The sequence below is a fragment of the Haemaphysalis longicornis genome, unplaced genomic scaffold (assembly GCF_048455015.1).
Source record: "Haemaphysalis longicornis isolate Haplotype H1 unplaced genomic scaffold, Haemaphysalis longicornis Haplotype H1 scaffold_9, whole genome shotgun sequence".
NCBI classification, from domain to species: Eukaryota; Metazoa; Arthropoda; class Arachnida; order Ixodida; family Ixodidae; genus Haemaphysalis; species Haemaphysalis longicornis.
The window spans coordinates 58,656,945-58,683,892 of record NW_027526460.1 but is presented as its reverse complement, the minus strand read 5'-3'; the positions used below and the strand labels follow the sequence as shown (position 1 = coordinate 58,683,892).

Sequence of the window (26,948 nt, the reverse complement as noted above, 5' to 3'; positions counted from 1 at the left end):
CGTTATAGACACAAAGGGTGTAATGAATTTATAGTGCATCTCAAATTAATCGTTTATTTCGTCTCATCGTTAAAAACCCGTTTATAAAGCAAAAGTCAATACGTAATCTCGAAAAGCATATCAAACATCGTCCACTCTGGAATGTTTGCCACTTCTGGTGAATATCGCTGCTGTTTCCCATAAATGGAAGAACTCTTGCCTTCGATCTGTAGGTTTAACCAACCCATTTAAGACTGCTCCACTATGCGTGCTTCATATTTCAGTTCCGGTCATGCTAAATGTAAAGTTAGGCTCTTACCTTGCTGCACTTTACTCTTCAGAGAAACCTCTTATATCTCTTGAGCTTTGTGTCTTTAGATTCGCAAAACATTGGAAACAAATGGGCTAGTTTATAGGTTCTAGATTTTTCTGATTTATTCACAGTGGACCCACGGGAGAAATTACGGAGTATTTTCTTATCTGGGGGCCTTGCATATGCAGTATGCCAGTTCACTTGTGTGCACTGTTTTCTCCCATAAGAGTGTAGTTCGCTGTTTCCGTCAAAGGAAAATGACAAACGCACAAATATGTGGCAACGGGTTTGTTTATTCGGATAGAATGACGGGTTGTCCTGTGATCATTAAGATATATAAAGATTTATAAAATATTTTTCAGTCCTTGAACACATCCTTGTGACATTCCAACAACTGTTTTTTAAGCGTTCCTACTTCTTCTGGTCGTGACTGGAAAGTAGGAAGAAAAACAAGCCGCAGGGTAGTCAGAAAGAAGTTCCATTTTCCACACACCAAAAAACATTAGCGGCAACATTGAACTTGCATCACCGGACAAACAACCACTTAGTCGTCTCCTGGAACGGCCAAAAGAATCAAAGCTTCTGAACTACATTAAAAGCGATATGCCATTTCTCGGGTGTCATACGGTCCGCCAAGAAAGAACACAAACGAATCCCTTCGCGGGTTCAACAACATATCAATGCATTTCGGGTAACGTAAACTTTTTCTACGTCATAAAGGCATTGCCGCAGAGTGGCTGTGAACGCGTCACTGCTTCACCTATTTTACCGAATATCTTCCTAATTTTTTTCAAGTTGGCGATAAAATGGTATCAATTTTATCACAGCCAAGCAGTTTTTTGGAGAACTAAACATCTAATTTTTTTCATGACCTCTTTAACTTTGCTGGGCGTGTCGTTAGGCCCAACCTGAACGTCCTTTTGCATGACGATTAAAAGTAGGCTCAGCAACGTACCATGCAGGTGCATTAGGAGCGCCGATGAGAGCAGCTGGCACAAGCTCGCGATCAATGCTTCCATTTCGGTGTCTAGAATACCGTCCGAGGGCACTTCAACTCAGCTGCAGCTGTGGGCTAAAGTGCTGTCTGACGGCGTTGGCATTCTTAAAGCTGGGCTCGCACGGTGGAATGTGCGGAATAGTAACATAGCGGTTATGACTCAGGTTAGAGATCGAAAGGGCCAATGTTTACGACCAGGGTCAGTGTGGTTTTCATTTTCGTTTAGTTTTTGTTGCTTCGCTCATTAAAATGAAGCTAATTAAGTGCCACATCAAACGCGAGAAGTGCGCGCAATCGTCGTCAGCTGCGGCGTCAACCCGAATTGTTTCAAAATGGCTTTCGAAGTAAAGATAAAATAAATAAATTATACTACAATCGAAACAAGTTACAGCGAACACTGATATAGCGAATTATCGGATATAGCGAACTTAATACCAAGTTTGTTTGGTAACGCTTCATTTCAATGGCACCTATTCTCTTTATAACAAACTCAAACCTCGAGCGTCGGGCGATACCGTCTATAACGAAGCAATATTTGGTCCCCGCGAGGCTAAAAACTCGACAGCTAGCACAATAAAAGCAAACTTTAAAAGTGCGACAAAACAACCATTTTATAGTAGCCTAAGGCCGTTTATTGCGTGGACACTCTGAAAAACTACATTCCGCTCAGACTGTGAAAAGCCACCAGGCGAAGGCCACATCCTCCTTGAAGTAAATAAGAAGCCCGGCCTGTTTTGCCGAACGAACTTTGCTGTGTTGTAATTTGACGTTCTCACGTTCCAGTCTGTTTAGTTTGAAATACCATAAGAAGATAGATAAGGTCTATTACTCTTTTCTGGCGGGTTCGAAGCCTAGAACAATGCGTTTTTTTATCTAGGATGGTTTGGCGAGCGAGATTGCCGATTTATTAGAGCAGATTTTTTACCCTAGGGTTACAACAAATATCGGATATAGCGAACTAATTTACTGCAACGATACTACTTGCTTATAACGAGGTTCTACTGTATTGGGTTCAGGCCGATTTCAACCCGTGTCGTGGTAGCAACAGCCGTGCCCGCTACCCCTTGCGATAACCTGGCTCTTCTTTCCTATATTGTACTTAGCTAACCGGACACCACGCCACGATGTGCCGAGAATCAGACTGATGCGTGCACCGTGGCAGGCGAACCTGACGGCACGCGTGAAGAAAAAAATCTGGCCTTCCATTCTCTGATGATGGAAGCCAGCGAAGGGTGGGCTTTGGAATTCCCGACGCATTTCGCGTACTTCGGATTCAAACAGAACAGCGATAGCCTCGCCTTCGATCGCCGAATTTCCTCGGAGCGAAGGACACCCGTTGCGGCCCTGTTCACTTCGCTGGAAATGTCGTCAGAAGACAGCAGCTTCTGCCTCCCCTGCCACGTAAATGGCTCTCTTCTCTCCCCGCCTACAGCTGCTGCCTTTTCCCTTCCCATCGGTCTCCTGCTACGATAAACACGGTGGACGTTTGTTTAGGTGAGTTTGATTCTCCTGCGTTCCACTGCTCCGGAGCCAGCGGTTGAAAAGTGTCTTTACGGCTGAAGTTTGACATGCCGCAACAAGATTTAGGCTTGTGCGGGAGCCATTTTAGCCTTTTTGGGCCAACATATTGTTCAAAGCCGTGTTTTTTAACCCCTGCATCAGAAATTAAGCGAAGACCTGTTTTCAATTAAAACAACGCTCGCAACCCCAGCTTTCTCGGTTTATTGTGCCCACTATCTATTGATGTTTTGCTCAAACATCAATAATGCTTTTGTTTTGCTCAACAATGTTGACAGTTATAGGGCTATGATACCAGGTTTAGTGTAGAATTGCTTGGGTTTGGGCGGGTGAGTTCATATCGACTTGAAACGTCAGTTGGAAGGAAAAAAAAACAGGATGTAGGAAGAAAACACGGAGACAATGCTGTGTCCATGTGTGCGTGTTTTGTGTCCGCACATTGTGTCCGTGCTTTCTTCCCACGTCCTGTGCTTTTTTCGTTCAAGCTGAAGTTTCAAGCCGATTTAGTGGTTTAGAAAAGTTTTGCGTTCATAAACTTCTCTTTTCTAAATTGTTTAAAGTTATAAAATAGGCGCCGACAATGGTTAGGGGGCAAATTGTTGGGTTGCGTCAACAGAGAAGTTCGGCTGGTTCCTATTGCCATAACTTGCTTTTCTCTAAAGGGACACGCAGAGGAGATTTGTGAGTGCGGGAAGGTGCTGTGTCAATTGTAGCATCTTTCTTGGTGTTTGATTGTCGGAGTTCTCTTGTTGTAATGTGTTTGTAGGAGTCTTTGCGCGTCAAAAAAAAAAAGAACAAGAATCAAAAGCGAAAATTTGCGGACACAATGCACTATTAGAGAGGTATTTTGCAATCCCTGCCTTTCGCGTAAAAATCAAGCGAGCATAATTACGTGCCCGCAAAATATTTTTTCGCTGTTTTGGTTAGTATTTAATTACTGAGCATTTTAAATACCGTAGCTTCTTGTTCGCATAGCGTCACATTTGGTGAGTTTGCGTTAGATTAGGACAGGTGAGATACCATTTTGTTACGTTAACCTAGGCCGTGGAAGTCAGGTTGCGTTAAATTAGGCTAAGTTGCGGAAAGGCTAGCGCAGCTGTTCTAAAATTGTTTGCCAGTGCGAAATAGTGCAAGACACGGCGTTACACAATATCAGGCGACCGGAAGTCACTTCAGTGGAGTACTTATTGTGACGTCTAATGGCCCAGTAGACGCAGCGTTCATCAATTCGCAATAGGCTGCGACTTTATTGAGCAACATAGCCCGCCACGATTCACTCATACCCACTCAAGCTGGTTGCCCAGGAACAGTGACAGCTGTCTTCTGAAGTTCACAGCCGATTTACCAACTCCTAATAGCTGTGACAGCAACATACCCAACCAATGCGCGTAAGCAACCCAAGAGTGTTCGAAACATGGCCTAGGGTCTAGAGATTTCAAATCACTTGTGTGCCCTTAAAGCGAGACTAGGGCAATGTTTACTTAATCAAGCTGCGTCAAGAAACGCGATCAAATGTATTGTGCTTCTGATGAATTCGCCCATTTGGACTATGATTCTGCGCACGTGTTCCATATTATATCGTTCGTTTTTAAAAATAATCTCACCAAACCAGACTGCTACTATCACCGACAATGCTTTACTATTTCAAAAACTAAATGTTTATCGGATACGATCAGGGAATATTTGATTATAGCTGACGAATTATTGTAGCGAATGTCCAAATTCTCTGCATAATAATTAAATGGCAAGCATCAACGCTACGTGTGAGCTTAGGAAAGCAATAGAAAAAAATAACTACAAACAACTTTTCTTACCGTGTGTAAAGTCACAAAATCGTCGAACTGAAAACAGTAAGACGTGAAGTTATTGTACACATGTATGCGTGGGAGAACTTATAGGGATTTAACTTCGCAACGTATTGAAACTTCCTTTCCTAAAACAAATAAATCATTCAAAGCACAGGTAAATCGGTCAGGGTAAAGGAAACGCTGTTTAATTTTCCTTTCTATATAGGCATGGTTATCCAAATTACCTTGAACATTTATCTAGGCCAACTTGTTTTCTGTGTAGTGAGCGTTAAAAAGTGGGAGTGAGTGAGAAACATTTTATTGAGCCGGTGAAGTGGGAGTGGTTCCTTATTCCAGGAAGCCATGCGATGAGCCGGCAGCCTTCGCTCTGGAGGCCAAACTTGTCTGGACGTCCAGATCGCTGCTGGTCACCAGGTTCTCCCACAGCTCAGGGGTAGGAAGGGGGGATGGAAGAGGGGGGAGGTTGGGGTTGTGCTTGCACTCTAATATGATGTGGGGAAGAGTACCGGGTTGTAAGCAGAAATTGCATGTGGCCGGGAATTGCGTGGGAAACATGCGATGGAGGCGTACTGGGTGAGGGAAGGTATTGCTCTGCAGTCGGCGAAGTAGGGATTCTTCTTATTTTGAGAGTTTAGGATGCGGAGGAGGGAAGTGCTGTCGTTCGAACCGGTAAGTGGGATTGTTGGTAGCTTGTGGGTTAAACCTCACGAAGTATCAAAAGCACCTGCAGTGGCAACACTTCTCGGCGCGTCTTGAAACGAACGGCTCCAGTATTGTATAATTGCAATTGTGTCGAAATATTGAGCGAAAGGAAGCGATAAAAATTATTGGTAGTTTTTCTTCCTTGGTACATTTGCGTTTTGTCAAATTTGCAAATTCAGTGTAATTCTCCTCCCATTTTCACATACTACCTTCGTAAGACCTCAAATGTTTTAATGCGGTAACAACGGCTTTTCATGTGTTCCTTTACCACTCATGTGCTGCTTGAAAAATATAGGACGGTCAAAAGTATTTGTCCCGGCCCTCTACCACGGCACCTAAACCAGTAAAACCATTTACCGCTAAAACACAAAGAAACCAGGAAGGCAAAATATGACCTCGTTAGTTATTTGATAGATTTAGCATTGATGGCTGCCTCAAGCCCACACCGGCGAAGAAAAACATTGTTACGTCCTGAAGAGCGGCAAAAAGTCTGAAACTTCGCGCTATAAGACGTCACCAGTTACGTAACAGGATAAATATGCAAACGAGTTTATTAATGCGGTATCTAAATACTAGCATTCGAGAATAGCTATCAAAGAAAAATAAAGCAAACACTACAAACAGTCGTGTTATTTATTGGGGGACGGATGGGGGGTCTTTTGAGACCGCCTCTTCACAATACCCTATACGAATGCCGGAGGGAGTGGCTGGTGAATCCCCTTTGCTTCATCTCCTTGGCCTAACATGTATATAAGAAGATTGAAAATCGCGTAAAAATAATGTCAAAGTTATGAGAAATAAGGTGTCGTTTAAGTACACCAATCTTGTATTTCGTAGTCGTGGGTGATGTAATGTTTATTTTTAGGGCGCATCCCTTTGGCGGCCGTCTCTGGTCTGAGCCGCGTTGTCGGCGTAACCGAGTGAACGATGGCAGGACCACCGAGTGAAAGAAAAAGAGAACGATGAAACAAAGCAAAGGAGGAGAGTGTCGCGACATCGGGAGGAAAGGGCGGCTCGCCTTTGCGGCGCGGGCTGGCTCTCTCAGAAGTGACGGTGTGAGTAAGGAGGGGGCGTTATGCTGCGCCCGCACGAGGCGATCTTTGGCGCGACGCTTGGCGAAACCGTGAGGGGGCCTGCGCGTAACTATGATGTGCGTTCACCTTAGACGCAGTTCGCGGTCCCTTCCTGAGACGCACTTCGCGCCGCCGACACAGAGGCTCATCATCGCTGCCGTCGAGAAAACCCACAAGTGAGTGCAGGCTCAGCGCACTGCTGCTTCGCCCAAATATCACATTTGGGAGTATCGGAGTATTAGGGAGCCATTTTTTCTCTTCATAGAACAGCCATTTGTGTATTCTGTAAGCTAAAAACTTTCTAGGACACTAAAGCACCTTTATATCACGTAGAAAAGCTTTAGTGCTCAATTGTTAAACGGATATGCCGCTGTTACATTGGTGATCATACTGCTGCTGCTGATGTGGACGGTTCAGCGTCCATCACCGTTGAAACCGCAGCGGTCAAGTTTTTAGAGCGGGGCCTCGTGGAGAATGCAGCGCGTTAATTTTATGCAGGGCACCAACATTGTGCCGACATTGACACGTGTCCAGTAGTGCGCATGCACCGTTGAATTATCACCGTCATCCTTTTGCTATGCGAATTTTTCCCCCTTTTCGGTTACTTATTTAACCTAAATACAAGTTAATAAAGAGAATGTGCCTTGTTACTTATATGGTTGCTACTGGTGTTCTTGCCATGGCTAAATTTCACATGCTTATTCAGTTTACGTCGCTCCAACATTTCTAAGTAGAAGGCCACGAGATGTTTTTTTTTTGTTTTATTCATGACGATTCCGCAACACTCATCGATTAGTGGCGTTCGAGGTCCTCTTTCACTATGTACGAATCCTTTCTTTTTCAAACTGCGTACTCAAACGTTTCCTTGTAGACATGGCTGCGTAGTAGCAATATTTTTGGGTCTTCTGTGAATAGTCGTCTTTGTAATGCTATGATAGCAATGAAGCACTGTTTCAATGAGTGCGAAGAGGCGAAGCTGTTCCGGACGTCATTTAACAGACACTCAAACAGTGCTATGAATTCATACCCCACAGTTTGGATACACTGTAGTAATCTGCGACGATGTGCATCATGACGTGTTTTTTTTTTTCGTGAGGGCTTGACATGCACTCTTAGGCAAAAAGGACTAAAAGTTCGTCTTTTCCGGGACTAACGGCCTCTGCCACAATCATTAGTCCGTTTAGGGACTATTTGCGAGGGGACGAACGGTTAGTCCCCCACCCGGATGGTCCGTTCCGATACTCTCCAAGGACGAACTGCGTAGAGTGCAGAAAAAAGAAAAAAACTCCGGTGCCGGCAGGGATCGAAACCCAGACGCCCGGAAATACACACAAGGAACCCGACGCGCTATCCGCTGGACCACGCCGCGGGGTGGTAGTTGCGGTAGATAATATTCAAGTGTACAGCGTGTAGTTCTGTGCATAACGCAACAGATCCATTGCAACTGGTGCCCGAATTTCTATCTGTGCAAGCGAACGTGACCGCGTTTTGCGCCTTGCGCTTAGCGCTTTGCTAGGTTTAGGGACTCTTGCTCAGTTCGATTAGAAGTACAGCCTCACAACCATAGTTTTTCTCGTAAATAACAATCAACTCGTCGTCACCTAGTTGAGATAGGTAGCTGGGCGATAGGACGACTCATTTGTTTCCGCACAAATTAGCGCACGCTAAGTGCTTTCTTAGTGTTCGATGCATATGTTAAATGTAACGTATGTGAAAGGTGTCGTCTGTGTGAGCGTCAGAATAAGGAAACATGCCATATTTTCCTTCATCGGCGAAAGCGAATTCGGTGTTGGTTAGCCTGAATTCTTCAAATTCGCGTCGCTAGACGATTGCGACTGCGAAATGCAAGCGGGTTTTACAGCAGTTGCAAGATTGTCATAGATTTGGTCCCCAAGGCAATTATGTACCGAGTGTAAAAGATAACTTCGAGACGCTTACCTGTAGCGAGCATTTTTATTTTGCAGTTGTCATCAGCAACATGCGTTTTTTCTCGTCTGTTAACCATATACATATTCATTAGGCTCAGGAATCCACTTTTGCTATTGTCACTAATTTTTGCGTTACTGTTAAGGCGCTTGAAAGCTTTCATTGGTCGTTATTACCTCGCACGAATCGTATGCAACACAGCGTATCAACATAATCCCGCCGAGAAGCGTATGGCAATCGCGCTTCACCGCTCCTCGCCATTACCCGCCGCTCTACTAACCCTAGGCGATTTTCTTATAACTAACATCAATATTTTCTCCCGTGGCACCATCTAAAGCACTCAGTGACTGCAATGGCTTGTGTTTTAGAAATATAAAACTGTTCGCAGACATATGCGCGAAAGGGCAACGACGGCGCCATTAGGGGATTAACGACGCAGCAAAGAGACTAACTGTATGCGTTTCGTCTTCCCGTTACTCCTTATAGATCGGCTGGGACGAACAGTTAGTCCGCATTTATGTACACGGCACGTACTCTGCCGCAAATTCTCCCCTTGAAGATGAACGGTCGCCCGCGAAGACTAACGGCTGTATTTTAGTCCCTATTTTAGTCCTTTTTGCCTAAGAGTGTGGTTTTAAAATGTTCAAGTTGAAGAGGAACACTTATCTAGCTACTAGCTTCAAGCAGCACTTTAGTGAAACGGCCGTTATTCGTAATGGTTACTGTGACAAGGATGGTAGTACACCTCCGTGCTATCCTGTTGTGGTTAGGTGGGTATCATTACCCACTTAGTAGAAGGTAATATCGTCACACTTCTTTTTTCCTAAATTTCTCAGACTGATTTTCTCTATAATTAGGTACAGTGTTTTGGATATAGTTCTTGTGTATATCATTTTATATACCTGAATGAAAATATCACCAAACAAAAAAGTAATGGTATCGAGGGAGTTTCCGCATTTGTTATTAATTTGTTATTAATTTGTTATTAATCATTTGTTATTAATTTAGCGCTGGCAGGCATTCATCCTGCCAGCACGAAATTTACCACTTTATTTTCTACGTGTCGTTTCGTTTATCAAAGCTTTTCTGGTGCATTCCGCGATATTCCGAGCATGCATTGTCCGTTTTTTTTTATTCTTTGATCAGTAGCCCAGAGTTTCGAACCGCATAACTGTCATATTCCGTGCGCCATGAACACCGGTCATCCACCAACATAGTTAACTAATGCACCGTCGTTAAACTGCGATAATTAGGTGCACTGATACTCGCAAAAATCTGAACCTACTGTAGCAATGAATTACGTGATAGAAATTTCTTCTTCTGTGAAAACCAGCCGTTATTCTGCCATTGCACCCTGTTTTCTGCAGTATTCTTTTCTACACAGTGACGGAAATTGCGCACGTAATCCTGGTCCTAGATTAGGCCAGTAACAGCTTTGACCGCTTTTTTTATTGCCCTGACAGAAACACTTGTGTTAATCTTTTTCTGTTCGATATAAATATTGTGCAAATGCTTGCGGTGAAATTACGGGCGTAAGATTTTGATTAGGGGTCTAGTTTCGGCAAACAATCTAAGCCTAACCTCTGGGGACATTCAGCACAAATAGAGGGGTTTATATCCGTATTGTCATAATAAGTGTCCTCTTTTTGGATGTTTTCATTTAAATGCCCTTGTTCCGGTGATTGAAGAGGCACCACTATGAATTTTCTGTGGCTTACCATTGCCGCGGAAGAATCCATAGAAGCTGTGCACATGATCTTCATGGTTTCCGATAATGTCAAGCCAGGAAACATACTCAAGGTTTCTCGAACTTTCTCTGACAACTACAAAAACAGATCGTAAGTAATTCAGCTTATATGGCCATACCACTAAAACAGTACAAGAAATAATTTTGATTTAGAGATCGTGCGTAAACATGCTAAGCTAGAGGCTGCGTGCGGTTTTCAGGTTTTGGTTGCAGTAAGCATGCGCCTTCGCCAGTTCAGTACCGTGTGTTGCAAGTTCAACTGCGAAAACTGGGCTCAGCTGTGGGGTTCGTTGGCCTCAAAGGCCAAGCCTAATTACGAGTAATCGGTAATAACTTTCAGTAATTTTATTGCATATATAGAAGGTGGCAAGGCCTAAACTTTACATAATAAAAGCTGGTGTTCACTTTTCAATACAAAAAACACCGATAAGTTGCAAATAAAACACTGTCGGCAGCTGACGCAGTCACCCATGGTAGGCCAAATTTTAAGAAAGAATTTTTGAAATTTTATTACCACTGTTTCTTTTTCAAATATCATGAGCTTATATTGACTCACGCGGGGCAAACAGAACCAGTGATCAATCTTCTTAATTCTACATTCAAGGGCAATTGCTAACGCGTTATGTGTACGTGGATGAACGGTTGGTAGCAAAATTACGGTTAGAAGCTATTTCAAGCAGCTGGTGAGCTAAGGAAGAATGATATCTCTTATAGGTAAGTGTCTTTAAACACAGGCTCACGCTTCAAACAAGGAGGACCAGTGGGCTGCAAGAGAGAGAGAGACAGAGAGAGAGAGAGAGAATCCACTTTACTCGGAACTCTGTTATTAGGGTGGGGGAGTGGCGGTGGCCCCCAGAGTGCCGCCGCGACGTCGAGAGCCCGACTGGTGACCAGTTCTTGGCGGTCGCGGCCCGAGCACCGCATAGCCTGCTCGCTGATGTTAAAAGTATTTACTACAGCGGGTTGCGCAGGAGGTTTGGAAAAATACTGTGAAATGCTACGAAAGACTAACCATATGGCCCCGACTTGAGAGATTTAGTACTTAAATTCCGCCTTCATTGAGGAGGTGGTACTTTAGGGATAAGCTGAAGAAAAGGAAATCTGACAGCGTAGTTAAGTTGCTCGACCAAATTGAAAAAAAGCGAGCTTCTCGCGAGTTAAACAATGGCCCAGCATACTCAAATTTTTCTCATACTGTTTGGCGAGAATTTGTGTTCCTCAAGAAAATATCAAAGTTCATACTTCAAGGAAGCCATAACAGAATGGCTTGCACAGCTGAGTGACGCTTGAAACGAATACGGTGGCACGTGGTTTCCGGGTGGTTACCATGAAGCAAAGCACTGTTTCGGATCATCCAATCAGAGCAACAACTCTTACTCAAACTACAAACATCTAAACGGGGGTCCGGTATAAGTAAGAATTTTTTTATATCGAAAACAAAATTACTACGCCTCTTGACGCAATTGAAGAAATAAATTATTTTTTTCAACACATCAGATGATATACGCGTGCGGAAGTGGGAGCGTTTACCAAAACACAAACAATTATCCCTTGGTGATTGGCTGCAGAATCTATAGACAAACGAAGTACAGATTTCGATCGCGCTAGAACGAATTTTTGTTCTTCTGATGTAGAAAAACGCCTAATATATGAATAATGGCTAGCCTATTTTATTCAAAAATACCAGTGCCGGCATACCACTATTTTTCGGGCTTATTTGGTTGGTTTTCGGTTGTTTTGCACTTATTGGTTTTGTTCCGTAATCGTGTAGACTGTGCTGCTTGATAGTGAACACGAAGTATACAACAATGTATTGCCGAACAGAATAGGGGTTCTCCTCAAAATTCTGCGCCATTTTTTCTACACGGATGAAAATATTGATGCATGCCTACCTTTTTCTCAACGGTAACCAAGATACATTGAATAAATTCTTCAAATTTGCTGTCTGAAACATCTGTAAAAAACAATATTTAAAAACTATGATACCCATTTTTGTTTTCCTTAGAAGTAGGTGGTGTTAAAAAGAGAAAGCGTTGCATTCTTCGAAAATAGTAAAGAAATAAATGCTGCAAAAAATGGACTTGCTTTCATGAAACAGGTGCTGCGATTTTTACTGGAATGCGCTAGTGATTTCGCCTATCGCTGAACAATCTTCCGCAAGATATCTTTAGGCTTAGCAAACGATGTTCGGTGATGGTGTGGCACTTTGTGTATTTAGTTTTTTTTTAATTGTTGGTGGTTTAACGCACCGAAGCTACACCTATGCTATGAGGCGCGCCGTAGTCGACATCTTCGGAATACTTTTTACCACATGGTGATCTATGTGGGCCTAAATTTGGACACATCGGTGTTTTTCCATTCCCCCTCCATCCAAAAAGCGGCCACCGCTGCCATGATTGATCCCTCGTCCGTGGGCTCAGCAGCGCGACGTCTTCGCCACTGAGCCCCCTGGCTTTTTTTTATTACGATGTTGTCTCACACGGTCACACCAAACATAAAACACAATACAAAGCTAATACATAAACAAAAGTATAAAATACCAGCCACTAATTTGCTAAATGGTGTTTTTATAAACGCGCTGGTGTGGCCAGATCATGGAGCACGGGAACCCAGTATGGGCGCCTGTCCAAAGCCCTGTACACTTCTCGTATGTAAGCAATATTTTACACGAAATACTCCCTCGCTGGCCGACCATCCACATCGACAAGTCCATCCGCCAATCTGGTCCTCCATACGCTATGAAGGCTCAGCACCATAAACATGTCATAAGGCACACTTTCGGGTTTTTCCACGCGTACGAAACGGATGTCATATAAGTTACATTAAGTTTTTTTTTTTCAGTGTCCGCTAAAGTATGTCCCTGTGAAACTGCCCATCAGAGCAATAATCAAAGGAGTGCTCCGTTGTTTCCGGATTATTACAGATTCTGCACTTGATGTTCATGGCTACAAATATTTCTTTATCCTGGTGTCATGGTTTGACAGAGAGTGTGCCACTGTGATGTTGAAAAAGAAACTCGCGCTTGGTGCCCTAAGGGGCGTCTTTTTATCCTCTTAACATATCCTTTGCCCTTCCTCCGTCATAGATAGAACTATAAAGGGGAACAGGCAAAGAAACATCAATAACATCGTCAGACAGTCTTATCCATGTAACAGCACTTAGATACTATAGAGAAAAACATGCATTCAGAAATTGAAAATCCCACACTACTTCCCTTAGGAACCCACGTACAGCCACTGGGTTTACAGAAAAGCACAAAATAATAAGATTAAGCAACGCATCTCACAGCGTGATATGAAATATTTCGCGCACAATGGGATCAGATGTATCTCTCAGAAAAATAGAGGAACCCAGCCCAAGCCTTCACGTTTAACCAAAAAAAAACAAATTAGTGCGGCTTGTTCGTTCCCATTCGGAATGCCAAATAAATTCCGTAAATACTCGGGGCACTTTCCGCTGAGTTTTTTTGACAAGCACAGGGCATTGAGCACATAGCAACTAAAAAATGTGGCAAACGGTGGTTCGAGCGAACATTGACAAGTCCCTGAACCCCATTTCTGTTCTTTATTTCGGGTGTGCTCGGTTTTTTGGCCAAGTACTCCATCAGTTCCCTCTGTTGGTCCAGCAGTACACCCAGCTACTTGGAGGGTGTGGTGGTTCTATGCAGTTTCTCAAAATGCTCGGGTGTAGTATCCCAAGTACCGCGACCCGTCCTCTCGAATTTGTTCCAATATATCGCACTTCCTCTAAGCTCACAAAACCATGCCGCTTGCTTTGCCGTTCTTGATTGATTGATTGATTGATTGATTGTAGGGTTTAACGCGCCGAAGCAACGCAGGCGATGAGGCGCGCCGCTGTGGAGGGCTCCGGGTTAATTTTGACCACCTGGGGATGTTTAACGTGCGCCGAAATCTCGTACACACGGGAATGTTTGCTTTTCGCCTCCATCAGAAAAGCGACCGCCGCCGCCGGGAAGCTTTGCCGTTCTGCTGACACTTTCTCTGTCACTGTAAATAACTGCTATGTCGTCAGCATACAATAGAATGTCAACTTCGTTTTCTTGTACACTAAATCCTTGTATTTCCTCGTCGTGTGAAATTTTCCGGCAGAAAGGTTCGAAGTATATGGCGAAAAGCAATTTCCTTAAGGCGCAGACTTGTTTCATGGATGACTCAACTGCCCTGGCGGGTGTACATAGGCCGTTGGTTTAACGGCTACGAACGAAGTTAACCTAATGACTTCCCCAAGCGGATGATTAGGAAGCTGTTGCTCTAAACTTGGACATTGCCGGACTGTGGTCCGCAAGTTTAACCAAGGGAGGTAGATATCGTTATTCCACTCGGTCAATTACGCGTGGACTAAGAACACGGTGAAAACAACGTTGGAGCGGCCGTTTTTCGGATTACTTTGGTATTTAACTAATGTTCTTACAAGGTGCGTGGCATCAATTTTGCTACAGGCGCGATGTAAATATGACTCCCCCAAAGGTTTTCAAACACGACAGCATCAGATGCGATCTCCGAAATACAGCCGGTCCGTTCATTTATTTGCCTTATTTGTGCTTGCCAACCCACCACGGTAGCTCATTGGCTAAGGCGTTGTGCTGCTAAGCACGATGTCGCGGGTTCGATTCCCGGGCGCGGCGGTCGCTTTTCTGATGGAGGCGAAAAGCAAAAACGCCCGTGTGTTCGATATTTCGGCGCACGTGGTTAAAAATCCCCAGGTGGACAAAATTAATCCGGAGCCCTCCACTACGGCGTGCCTTGTCGTCTGCGTTGCGTCGGCGCGTTAAACCCAAAAATCAATCAAATCCTATGTTCGATCTCACTTTCTATCAGAACTTTTCACCTCCTTACCCAAAGAGATATTTTCGGTTTTCCCTACAATCAATCAATCAATTTGTGCTTTCCAGAAGCAGGGGCTTACTAATCGCCTCACGAAACTACATTAAAAAACTATATATCATTAAATAACATTTATGCCTTCAGTCACCAGCAAAGCACGATTATAATTTCGTTGGCATAGACATATCAACCTAATAACATTAGTGAGATAAATATTAAATGTTTCCTTTTACTTCATGGTCATGACTAGGGGAATAATGTCACACAAAAGCTCTTACGTACGATGCATAACATTCATACAGCAACCTTAAAAGGTTGCTGCATTGCCCGCAAAACTTCACGCTGATATACAAACTACTACAGTTTGAGCGGTACACGGCAAATACACCACACATTATACACTCTTACTTAGTATCGAAATAAAACTACTGGCATTAAAAGCTTCCCAACGGTAAAGAGAGATAAAGAGAATAAAAACGCCCACAATAAAGTGCGTTGAGAATACCCTTGTACTACGTCAAATGATAACCAAGATAGTCATTACATGTTTCGCAGTACTACATTGTGTTCGCTGAGGACAGAGAATTACTATCACTTCCGACAAACTTGTTACTCACAGCAATACGATCCGACCGCTTCTTCGAAGGTAAGAGCTTTCACTGTTTCAACAGCGAGCGGAAATAACAGAACCCACCACATTGCTTCTGCTCGCTACCAACCGACGTTCGTTCCCGATCCAGAGCGCTGAAAATTTTGTGGTCTCCTGACCTCTTAAATGGTCCGAATAAGTTCAGCTGTGTTTGTCCACCCATTCGGGTGTTGCCAATATAAAAAAATATGTCCTGCGACGCTTATATACGTTTGTCGTCAGGCTGTTTGAAGTAAACATCTATTTGAGAGAGCAGAATTAAAGAAATCTCTAAATATTGAAAGAGAATGAATATTTATTTCTGCGTTTAAGGGTCATAACAAATTTTGTGTAATCGCACTCTCGATAGCAAACGCACTTTTATATTCAGGGCGATGAACTCAGCATCAATTATACTTTTTAAAACTTCGGTCCTGGTGAATAAAAAAAACACTTTCACTGCTTATCATTAGAGGGATAAGTGTGTCACGGTTTCTCGGTATATTTTTCCGCAAAAAGAAGCTAGAAGTGCGCACGTTGAGACTACTTCATGGCTTGTGGCTTTCATTTAGTGTTTCTTCGTTGCTGCTGTCACATCCGGGTCATTACTGTCCTACATTTCCATGATGTATTGTTTTCTCCAAGGTTAACTTTAGCGGAACTTTACTGACTTCTATCTTGCTGATGTGAAGAGTTTGAAAATGCCTTAATGCTTTTATGACAACTTCCTACGACGATCTCCAGTGTTCTAAAAGATTTTCTGCAGAGTTAGCATTCGAGGCAAATCCTAGCATTCTGCATTCGAAATGGTTGAGAAATTGTTCCTCTAGGCTCCATGGACATTGAAGCTACCACCGGGAAGTGACTTTGTTCGGCACCAGAAAAATCTGGAATATATATATTTGTAAATTCACTGAATTAGTTATTATTTAAAAAACTTATTGCCTTTAAAATAGGTTCACAAACGTTATATGAGGCGCACTAAATTAGCCAACGAGCTTTGCATATCCTTGTGTCGCTTGTCCAATTTGCGCTGTGGTGGTCCAGTTCCTCTAGTACACACTTATGTTTTCTACAAATGAAGAGTAGATGAAACTTCGTTCTGTAATTGTTATTTTTTATATTCTTCTATCGGAAAACCCCACAATTGCACTCTCATCGGTTTTTTCTGAAGAGTAACCCGTAATCACCAGATTTGGGAAAACAGCATGCCCAGCATCCAAAGTGTCTTGTGCGTGCATTTCACCAGTGCTGCGGGGTCCGAGCAAAAAATGTGAGAATTTCGCGCCAGTGTTATTGTGAAAACTGCGTGCTAAAAATTGAAAACGGCAGAGTAAAGGGGGGTGTACTACGTGTACCTGAATTAAAAGCACACTGCTGGCTCCAAGGTACTTTACTTTGCTGCGTCTCTTCAAGTAGCTTTTGCTAAAGTTGGAGGCATAAAATTCGCCGTCACTTAACTTTGTTTTACGACTGTTCTCGGATACATGCTATACAGCTTATGGCTTAAAAATAGGAAAGACAATACTTCCTTGAAGGAAACAATTCGGAAAGCCTTTTTGCAATTGAAGTATCATACTGTCGCCTACACCAAGTGCACCATGCAGTACGAATGCTATTTATACGTTGGTTTGAGGGACATAGGTAATCAATATAATTGATACTCCTTTCCTGACGCGCAGACATCACTGTATGTGCTCCGATTATTTCCGGAGTCTACGGTATTTGTTTTTCACCAAACCCATTTATATTAGCTCTGTTTACCATTCGTCTTATTGTGTGCTCATCTTGCAGCGGTGGTACCACATTCAGGTGCCATGGCGGTTTACTACTTTTTTTCGTTCCTCTTTGCTTTGGTCCACTTGAGGCGACAGAGCTGTTCTTTCGCGGCTCAACTAAGTCTAAGCCTAGTCAGGAATGAAATGATGATCTCTCTCTCCCTCTATCTCTCTCCGCTAAGCTAGAGAAAGACAGCTCCCAACAGGAAAACTAAGAATAAAAGTGGTTGAATGAAGAACCATTTCGTTATACCTTAGTGAATCGCTTAGGGGCCGCTCTTCTTTCCCGTATGAGCACTTTATTCACCACTCATATTCTTACAGTGTGAATGCAAAAGCTAACACACCCACGTGTCTAGATGTGGAAGCGTGTGAAAGACTCCTTGATGGCCCAAGTCATTGTGTAGCCATCCAGTCCCCCACGTAAAAGACCGAAATAAAAAATAGAGAGACACTTATGACGTCCCACGCATTCTAGAGGCGAAAGGCATTTAATTTTTAATACTCCTTCTACGTTTGCTTCAAGTTGCTTCACCAAATGCACGATTCGGTTTCAAAATTTATATACGCGCAACGTTAACAGATTCCCGTTACAAAGGCCATGAGCTTGAATCAGGGCCTAAGTTTGAATATGCCTTTAATGTCTGGGACCCTGTAGTAGAATTTCTAACAAATGCAAAAGAATCTGTTCAAAATCGTAGTGCACGTTTTATTCTTGCTAACTACTTTCGAACAGCAAGTATAACATCTATGAAGGCTACCTAAAACGTTCCTTTCCTCCCACAGTGTAGGAAACTAACGCGATTAGAACAACTGCACAAAATTTACTATTAAAATCTGGAATTAAGAAGTCTACTTTTCTCTGCACTTTTATATATATCGTCTCGCACTGATAACCTCCATAAATTGTTCGTTCCATAGTGCCGCTCTTATTTATTCTTTTACCCACTTATTCAAAAACCAGCAATTAATGAAACCATCTCTCCGGCTCAGTTGCTAGCATAACCGATTTTTCTGCATTTAGAAATGCTATTGAAAAATCCTTTCGTTAATCCGCGTTTTCTTTTCCTGTTTTTAGTATCCTTTCCTGTGTTTTTGTTATGCCGTAACTCCACTCACTTCTGTAACGCCTTCAGGCTTTGAAGGTACAATAAATGAAATTAAATAAAATTATAGAGCTACGTAAGGCCTAGGTTATTAGCCAGCCGTGCTAGTTTCTTTTTGTTTCCACTTCACCACATTTGCCATTTTTTATAATTTTTTTCTGTAGACCTGTTTTTTAGTGGCAGCATTTGTTTAGCCCGACTACAATGGATGTTCTATGTAGGCAACAATCATTGAAGCATTCACCCAGTCCGCACAGACTCTCGCATCTGGTGTCGTAGGTTGGAAACACGTGGGTTTTTCATAAACAGCTGCGCAGTTATGCGTACCCTGCCTCACGATGCGTATCAACAGCGCAATTCGTTTCATACCTGGCTCTTTCGAATGAATTCGTTGTACACGAATGTACGAGTGGAGCGACAGGCAACTTCTTCGCAACACCCCGACACATTCGAGAGCAGAAGTCGCCCAAAAGCAGCGGAATTTTACATCCCATTCCCCGTTCATAAGTGAGTATTCCGCAGCGTTGAGTGAGCAGTGCCTGGAGCCCCTGTTACCTTCTCAGACCCAACAGTTGCTGAGGCACCTGGGAGTAGACAACGCCTTCGAACCAACAAAGCCCACTCTCGATGCCCTGATCGGGGCTCATCTTTAGCACGTGCCGTACGAGAACATCGACCGCTTGTTGCATGGGCCTGTATGCCTTACGCGGAGGCTGTACTAAAGAATGTGCTAGAACAAGGTCGTGGAGGTTCCTGCCATGAGTTCAACTCCTTATTTGGCCTCCTGTTTTTGGCGCTGGCTACCATCTGGAACTTCGATCGGCCCGGTACTGCCTGGATATTCCAGACAAAAGCAAGACGAACGTGAACGTGTCAGTACATCTCGTGCTTATTGTACAATTTGCTGGTGACGACTGCAGCCGCTATCTTGTTGACGTCGCCTCGGGCATTTTCGGTATTCACTGATCCCTACCTCTGAAAGGGGACGCTAAACCATTTAGAGTGCGCGACCTTCATACCCCGAGCCTGCCTGAAACACTCAAAGTATCTATTCCAAGAAAGCAACCGGGTAGCAGAGACGGCTGGAAGGTTATCTACACTGTAGACCCCGGTTCCAGGTGCTGGATCGACTTCAGCGCGATCAACTGGTTCGTAGGAACATATCCGGACAGCACCTTGAATTAGAAGCTTATTGTGGGCCGAATAACAAGAAATGGCTCGTGGATGCGCCTGATCAATAAACAACTGTGTCAGCTGTCGCAAGGCCGTGTTATGAAATCCAAGAAAACGTTGCTGGACGAACACGAGATCGTTGCCAGCCTGCAGTGGGACTTCGGTATTCGTCTAGGAGATGATGAGGAAGAAACGCGATTGATCTCGTGTCTAAGAACGCTTCAACGAAGCTGGGAAACTACCAACGCGCTGCGGCCTTAAAAAACGCAGCCTTCCATGACATGTTCTGATTTGTAACCGCCAGTCATGAGGGAAGTTTATTACAAAGTGTGCCACTTGTGTCTTGACTTCCACCACCAACATTTTAAATTGGGTATCCGTTTCTTGAAAATGAAGCTACGGGACATTACGAATTTCGTTATCTCCGATTATTGTAACTGCACATAAATTTCAGCCAAGAAACAAAATGTATTTTAGTTCCCAACCATATATTATTGAAAAAAGAAGCATGCAGGTCAGGTTGTATTTCTTGTTCTAATAAGATATTTTCATTTATTGTGATGCAGAATCTGATACAGCCCTTGACATGACTTTATTGGGATAAATGTCGCTTTAACCTAACATTTTCAGCTTAGTACAGAAACTTGAACTCAGCAGTGGCTGTTTGCCCTAGTATGAGCCGATAGCGTCTGCACGAATGTTTCGCTAAGTCCTAGAATAACCTTTGTCAATTTCTTTGAAGTTTCAGCACTGAAACCATGTCCCGACAAACTATGCTCTTCCCTGATTCAATGATAGCCTCTGCATGTTATGAGCTCATTTTGGTTTTTTATCCCTGGTCCACCTGCGGGTACCCTGTTTCGCATATTCCAGCTATGGTAGTATTTCTTTGTCTGTAATGCATTCTAGTTAACCCCGGAAGATTCCGTACAACTGTTACAATCTATCGCGCCTTTCTTGTGAACATGCCTACTATACATTCTGTACCGATCCCGTTTGCAATTGCGAGAACAGTGAATGCACGTGTACGTCGCCCATATAATCCACGTGCAGACCCGAAGTACGCTGATTCAAATGCTGTCGTCAGTTTGAATATTCTTAGAGTGCTGTAGGAATCCATATGGTCATGTATGAGCCTATTTCCTCCGCTCAATCATGGTAATAACATGTTTGGTTGTAAAACTATTTCTTCATTACGTTTTTTACAAACCCTATTTAGTCTACTGGTTCTGTTACCATTACCTTCGCTTATTATATACTAATAGGCGAAAATTAGTTGCAAGATTGTGCTGCCATCAGAAGAAGGCTTTGCGCATTACAGAAAAATAGTCTGTGTTTTTCCTAAATATTTTTCTTAACCCCATTGAATAAACCGAAAGTTTTTCTTCTTGCTCGTGACGCTCTATCACAGGAAAGTGATGATAATTCTGAAGTGCATAAGCACAAGGGACACAAAATCCAATTCAAGCGTAAATGTTGCAAACGTACAATATATACAAGCTTCGTGGAGCTTTGGCCCTCGATCGTTCTTTGTTGGAGAAGTTTGCGACTGCTACCTCTGTGGGAATCTGCGCTCGAGGTACAATGACCTCCAAGCGGAAAGGACCGACCGTGGCTTTAATCGGGGTTATTACAAAAGGGAAGGAACTGCTCTAGCGTGACGCCCGCGCGACGATCGGCACCGTTGATGATGATGTTATCCGTGCAGCATCGATGACGATACAAAAGTTTGTACTTTCCGGCCACAAAGAAGACAGGTCCGTACGCTTCCCGTAGTCAGAAGCGCTGCACGTTTGGGTTTATGATCGGTACATTCAGAAGCCCGAGCAGTTCGTAAGAACTGAATTTGCTTTCGTGGCGTATCGTTGTGAAGCGGAGTCCAAAACACGCGTGGTCCTGCGTCATCGTCGTCGTGCACAAATAGTCCTTTGTTAGCTTGTCAGACGCCTCTTAAAGGTTCTCGCTTTGAAGGAGAAGTCCGTGCAAGTATTCCACTTTCCGCCTCAACCAAATTTCCTGCACAGTTTCTTTTCGCCTCCTCCACGCTTCTGCGAATCTCTGATACGTCGATCCGCCGGTAGAGTCACAGAGATGGTGGAGCCTTTCCTCGGAAACGGGAAGGTTGTCGGGAAGGTCTGCATCCTTTTTCCAGGGAAGCGTAACCATGTGTCGGCCATCCTGGTTCGAGATGGATTCTTCAAGTTTATACATCACGGTGTCATCTTGACGAGTCGATGCGTGATCCTCGGTCTCAATAGTTTTCGTCTGAAAAGCGTGTTCAAGAGATGCTACCCCTTGTGACTGCTCGATGCACGTGTGCAGTGCTGCGACGTTGGCGCAATGCACTCTTCATGTGGGTGGTTTCTTCACTGGTCCGTGTATGGTCCATGAAAGCCATATCTCATATTCGTAGCAGCGATCAAGTTTGTAGCAGAGGTCTTGGTCTGCGGAATTATTTCTTGAAAGTGGCAGATAAAATGGCGGCCTTGTCGAGTAACCCACACGATTCTGCATTTTCCGGTTCGCTGAAACTGTATCAACTACCGTTTTAATGTGGTCAGCTCCGCAGCTGCCCATAACCTAGCGGCTTCAATTTGAATTTGTGTTAGTCATGCGGTGTTCTTGGTGGAGTCTTCCCTCCGTCTCACTTGGCTAAATAGCCGCATTCACCAGTCGACGATCTAAGTCAATAAACAGTTCTCAGACATTGCGGGGCCGATCAAGTTAGTCATCAATACATGGAAGTAGGTGACCAACATTTTTAATTGCGATGCACTTTATAAGCGACCCCAAACCATCCACCGCCGGCGGCGGCGGCGTCCGCAGCCCTGCTCTCCCTAGCAACGGCGCAGAGCGGAGAGGAGCGTCGGTAGCAACGGCGCAGTGACGTCACTCACCACGTGACGCCACGCCCTCACCGCTCCCTCGCGGCGCGGCGGTGTGCGCCGCGCGCATCCCTCTCCTCACCCGCGCCGTGACGTCACGCACCACCTCCTCTCCCGGCAGCTGCCGTGCGCCGCTGCGCGCGTCCCCCTCCCCCTTCGCTCGCTCCTCCTCTCTCCTCGCTGGCTGCAGCTGCGCGCGCACCCCTCTCTCTCGCGCGCCCGCCTTCTCTCTCAGCCACCTGGCTCGGCGCGCTCAGCGCGGCGTACCCCCCTTTATATGCAGCGATAAACCGCCAGACCTCCGTGGGTCGGCTCGCGCGCGCTCTCTCGCTACAGTCTCCTGCTCGCTCTGCTCCAGTTTAGACCGTTCGCTGGCTGGGCGCCTCTCAAGGCGATATCAGAATTACTACGCCGTGTACTCTCGGCGCAAGAAATGCATTCGCACTTCCTCACGATTCCCTTCGGGGAGGTGGGGGCAATTTTTTTGTCACTTTAGTCCAGCAACGGTATCACAGATAAAACCACGATGCTCCATTTATGTTTTACGGACATTAACGGCGCTGCTCTGGGGCTTGTCTAGAGCTAAATAATGCCGTATTTGAGCATGTTGGACACCGAAAACTGGGTACTTCGCGCTCTTTCTGTGGAAGTCAATGATGTCGTACAAGAACGGAACGTTCATAGTTGACAAAACTTGGGATCGCCGACCAAAGGTGTATTTAAAAGGGTAAAAAAGGTTTTTCTTTACATTTTTAATAATCTTTGTCGGAGATCATCAGCTTTTTCTCCTATTAATCTTTTCTCCAACCACACGGGGTTTCGTCAAACCTGCGACTTTCTTTTAAGAACGGAAGATGTTCCTACTTCATATTTCTGTCTTTTACAAAAAACATTCTCCGACGATCGCCGTTTACGCTTAAAGTTAACTAATTCAGTGCCCTCCACTCCATGAAGAAGGATGACGAGCTAAGCTGGGCGTAGTCTACAGAGCGGACAATTCTAAATATGTTTGTTTCAAAGAAAATAGTCTTTCTTGGTCTACTTGAATGTGAACATTTTGGTCTGTCTGTCTGTCTGTCTGTCTGTCTGTCTGTCTGTCCGCCATCCGTCCGTCCGTCCGTCCGTCTGTCTGTCTGTCTGTCTGTCTGTCTGTCCGTGCGTCCGTCCGTCTGTCTGTCTGTCTGTCTGTCTGTCTGTCTGTCTGTCTGTCTGTCTGTCTGTCTGTCTGTCTGTCTGTCCGTCTGTCTTTCTCTCTGTCCATTGGTCTGTCTTTCTGTCCGTCCGTCTGTCTGTCTGTCTGTCTGTCTGTCTGTCTGTCTGTCTGTCTGTCTGTCTGTCTGTCCCTCGATTCAGCCACCCGGCCAAAAGGAAGTAGATGCTGCACAACGAGCTTATAAATCCACAGCTAATTCCAAACGGCGAAGTCCGGTCACCGTCAAGCGCTTTCAAGCACCGAGCGCCGTCACCCTCAAGCATTTACGCCGTCGCTGTAAACGTATTTAGCGCTACAAAGCTTTTTTGCCTAATGTCAAATTGATCGTCGGAAGGGAACGTACTCGTCGGGGATGGCCTGTACACCATGTCGCAAAACAAGCGGGAGTACCGAGCTCATTTTGCTTCTGTAGATACGGGATCCTATGGGACCCCTGCAGCTTTTTTCTAGCCGGACTACTACCCGAAAGTTGGTTTCGCAGCACCCCCCGCGCAGCACGGGGTGCTATAGCGGAACAAGATGCGTTCATGCCAAAAGTTGGTGCAACAAAATGGGGACGACGGGAGGGACGATCGGAGTCATCGGACAGTCGTCACGTGGCTTCATCGCGGCTCAAGGAGCTTATAGTTACCTGAACCTGCAGCCGCTGTCTTCCACTGGCGCGCACTAAAACCATTGTAAAAGGCGTGAGGTGGTTGGACTTTACCAATATCAAGGGGTTTCTTTAATAAAGTCAAGATTTGGTACTCTTCAAAATTTCAGAAGAGTACAATACACCTAGCCTGATTTGGCATGTGCGCAAACTGAAAAAACTCTCGTTGGGTGTGTTTTGCAAAAATGGCATTTTTTTTCTGGCGTTTCGCAGTTTCCTTATTGTTTTATATCGATGCTGGTAGCACAACTAGGCACATTAGGTTTTCTTAAAGGGTAAACTTTTCTTTGCGTTGCTTTCGGAACTCACAACTGTGAATACATGCGAGATTGGGAATGAATTTCGAGAGCGTGTGGAAGCTTTCACAAAAAACTATTCTGGAAATAACAAACAAGGAATTAATTCTTCGGTCCTCTTATAGGTTGTGCAGATTTTAGCTCACCCTATTTTGACACAAAAAAACGTTGAAGTGAGGGAGTGCTATAAAATCACCCGTGCCCAGGTGATTAGCAAAAATTTAGCGTGCCTTAGAACAAATTTAGCGTGTGATGCGAGAACTCCTTCGCCATCGCAACCGTCCGTCTCGCGGCCCGAACACGGACTGCTGAGAAGGCTGCAGCCGGGCTCACGAATATGGTAGCTGGGTCGCGCACAGTACGGTTGGTTACCAACAACGTAGCTTTGGGTGAGTGAGTGGAGTGATTTCGTGAGGCCTTCGAGGCCTACTCTCTCCCGCGCTGCTGTATTGTTTTCACGTGCGCTTTAAGATCTAGCCCAACCTGTGAAGGCAAGTGTCAAATTAATAAAACCCAGGTGCTCTGCTGCAACAGGATGGAGCAACAGACCTGTATTACCAGTACCAAGTTTCCGTGAAAGAGAACACCATGATTAAAGTAAAAGAAATGTTCGGCAAAAAAATTAACGGAAAATGAAAAAAAAAATTCAAGGAGGTCGAATCAAATCAGTGCCTTTCGGATCAATAACAGGCGCGAACACTGCGCCATGCGACTATATCTGACAACGCTAGGCTGAGGGGCAGAACTACCGGTCTAATGGAGGCAAATGTGTTCAACCATTTGGGAGACATGGCGACATATATTTTTACAAGACAAAGTTCTGTTAGCCGGCAAAATATCCGCTTACTAATTTGAATGATTGCCTCAAAATTAGTTCAGGGAGTGCAGTGCCGTGGCTCAGGTGTCCTTTGCAGAACATGGGCCATAACGTGCATAACTCTAATTCACCACTGCGCTCTAGCTAAGAAAAATGATGCCCAGGAATATAACAACCTCATCCACTGTTCTTGAAAATCAAGAATACGAATCTACAGGCGCTAGGATTTGAACCGAAAGCATCTGCGCACAAGTCTGATACGTTAACTCGACACCCTGAAGACAAGTAGACACTTTGCTTTAAAACCCACGCAGAAGAATATGTGAGCTATGCGCGTGGTCCTTGCAAGCAGACTGCACGATGTTGTGCATATATTATTCTTTTGCCACGAAACACCAATTTTCTGCATGTAGATTCACGTGAATTACTGAACAGTCAATTTTTGTCTGAGGTGGTAGGCAGCTAGCAGTAGGCACTCAGAGATGTAGAACTTCGAAATTGATCAATACCAGTTTTGACTTGAGCGCTTGCTCTACTTGCAAGCATACATTCAAATATGTCATTGCTTGTAATCCCAACCTTCTGACGGCCTTTTTTGGCCCCATTTCGAATACATTGAACTGAATGCGGTCAGCAATAGCAACATCACTGAGTAATATGTTCGCTGAACGTGGCATCTGAGGCGCCACTGACTCCGCTAGACAGTCATTGAGCCAGGGCTTAGCCAATGACTTGCTACAGATTGTTTGCCCCTAGGAATGACCGAAAAGATTGGTCAGCACGGTATCTATAAATTGTTTCAGTGCCGCTGCTACACAGAAAATTTCCCGAAGCAGAAAAAAGCTTGCACATTATTTTCCATTTACAGCTAGTCCGCTGTTTTCCCCTCACCAAATAAAACTGTTTCCTGTTCTCCTTGAGCATAAGTTTACTTCGGGCGACCTTGTTGTAAGGGGACAGTCCTTTGCGATTGTTAGGATTAAGGCAAATTGTGGATATACCCATGTCTCATACGGCCCCTAAAGCCGCATGCTTAGTGCGACTTGTTTTTTATAGCGTACTGCAAGCCACGCATGCTTGGATTGGATTAGATTGGCTTGGCTTGGCTTGGATTGGATTGGATTAGATTGGATTGGAGTGGATTGGATTGGATTAAAGGGGATTGTGTTGGATTGTGTTGCGTCATAGCCGCGGCAGACGCACTGGCACCGGCGCGTCCCCTCACCGTTATGAGCGCTATAAAACGCGGTGCCTGCGCCGCTCCGCTCCATCGTTTCAGCGCCGTTCCTCCGCTGTCCAACGCTGCAACGTGAACCCCCTATGCGTCGCATCTACACAGGGGTTCCCGCGAGGGGAGGTGGGAGTTTAATTTTCTCTCCCGTTCTCTGTGGACATTGTATGTATCTTTGCTACTAGTCGGTAAGCACAAAGCATCACACATTTATTCATTCATAAGGCTCATTGTAATGATTGTAAAACGTTTGTTTGCAGTA

At 44.5% G+C, this 26,948-nt stretch overlaps 1 protein-coding gene across 1 annotated transcript in view; it reads right to left on the bottom strand.

Annotated features, from left to right (window-relative positions):
* Positions 1-580: 580 nt before the first annotated feature.
* Positions 581-26,948, bottom strand: part of LOC144151797 (uncharacterized) — a 48,019-nt gene continuing 21,651 nt past the window's right edge. The window contains exons 5-8 of the transcript XR_013318972.1: positions 11,956-12,017; positions 10,035-10,139; positions 4,622-4,648; positions 581-722 (exon numbers count right to left, since the gene is read on the bottom strand). The gene's annotated coding sequence lies outside the window, so the exon portion shown is untranslated. The remainder of the gene's footprint in view (positions 723-4,621; positions 4,649-10,034; positions 10,140-11,955; positions 12,018-26,948) is intronic.